This window comes from Heterodontus francisci, unplaced genomic scaffold, assembly GCF_036365525.1.
Source record: "Heterodontus francisci isolate sHetFra1 unplaced genomic scaffold, sHetFra1.hap1 HAP1_SCAFFOLD_88, whole genome shotgun sequence".
Classification (NCBI taxonomy): Eukaryota; Metazoa; Chordata; class Chondrichthyes; order Heterodontiformes; family Heterodontidae; genus Heterodontus; species Heterodontus francisci.
In genome coordinates, this window is record NW_027142063.1 from 6,838,827 (window position 1) to 6,840,748 (window position 1,922).

Genomic DNA, 1,922 nt, shown 5'->3' on the forward strand with positions numbered 1-1,922 from the left:
CAATGTTGCAAATAATTTATCAATTGAGTATGTATAGCTGCATGCTCTAATTCTGATTAAGAGCAGCTGATACTAATTGTGGAAAGATCAGGTTGCATATGGAATAACCAGTTTCCACCTGGGGAGGGGACGGGGAGCTGGTCTGGAGAAGAGAAATGCTGTCGACAGTTATGCGGTATGGATTATTGTGAATAAACCTATGTGGAAGTAAGAATGGCTCCTGCTTTATCATTTGACAGATGAATGTTTAAGAAATTTACATTTGGCGCCTTCTCAGGATCAGATCTTGTAATTGGGATGTTTCATGTTCCTTTGTTGATCTCTGTCAGGGCGTGGGATTTGCCTGACTTCAGGCCGTGCAGAACAGGTGAACTAAATATTCTATGAGGTTATGAGTCCCTCCCTCAGGGTAATTCAAATCAACAAGGAACCCACTCACCACAAAGTTATAAATCTGCAATAATTGTAATTCATGTGTGGGAGACGCAGAAGGACGTGGGCATGCTTTTGCTGGCAGATTTGCCTTGAAGATTTTTTAGGGGGTTTGTTGAATGCCAAGTTAGTAATTGTAGAACTGATCGATCCTGATATCGTGCGAAATCGAACATAAAATCACATAAATATTTGGGAACAACATGTAAAATTACGAGGGAAAATAGACCTTCTTGAGAAAGGAAACGACATTATTGAAATATAAAGATTTTGAACTGACAAAGGATTGAATCTGATTCAGCAGTGAATCCACGTCTTTGGATTCTTGTTGTTATAAATGTGAAACCTGTGGCAGCTTTGCCTTTACAGCCAACTGACATAGTCCTCGGGGTTGAAGGCTTCTTGCTGCTGTGTTTAGGTAACCCAGAAGATAAAATGATATCCTGGGGGCCGGAATTGTATTACTTACTTTCCGTGGAACTCTGCAATCTGTTGTCAATCACTTCCGGAACTCTCAGTCAGAGCTGTGCTGCTAACAGCTTCCTCCATCTCCTACCAACTGGACACTCGAGCTACAGTTCCATCAACAAGAAGGCAAGGTTGGCCCTCTCATTAGCCCGAACTCTCGCACACCCATTCTGCAATCCCCCTGTTGCTACAATGGCCCGCCATGTTGTGGGAAGTGATGGTTCATATAATTCCCAAGATAGAGCTTTGAATGCCACAAGGTTTGATACACAGCATCTTTACTATCCATATTGTGACCTCCCATTTAAAACATGTAACTAAACATTGATGGGGAATTGAAGAGCCTGTATCAGATCCAATGACCCCTCCTCTTGTCCATATATGACACAAATCTGCGTATTTTCCATGTTCTCCTGATCATTATCATGTATCTTTTCGAAATTATCAAAGCCAATCATGAGGCTCATGGCTTGTTTCAACAAATAGACCAATGACAGTTTATACATCACCCAACTACCCTGTGATTTGCCTCTTTCAATCATTCGGTCAAAGATTGAGGCCAAGATGAGAAGACATTCACTCTGGATGAATGACGGACAAACTGAAACTGTCTTCTTTCACTCCCACAAAAAACACGGCAATTTTGCATTGTTTGCATCAGATTTGGGCAGCTAATTGGCATCTAAAATTTACATCACACATTTGCCATGAAATGGCCTTGTCCAACAGGAGAGAATCTAACCACCTCCCCTTGATATTAATCGTTGTGGTCAGTCCCCAATTACAACATTATCAATATCCTACGCGTTACCTTTGATCAGAATTTTAACTAGGCCAGCCAAATAAATGTTGTTGCTCCAGAGAAGATAAGACGCTGGGATTTATGCAATAAATAACTCACTGACTTTTACATCCACAATCTACAAGGCATAAGTCAGGAATAATGGAATATACTACACTTACCTGGATCTGTCCCACCGCCAACAAAACTCAAGCGCCTCAGCAGGATCCAAACAAATGGA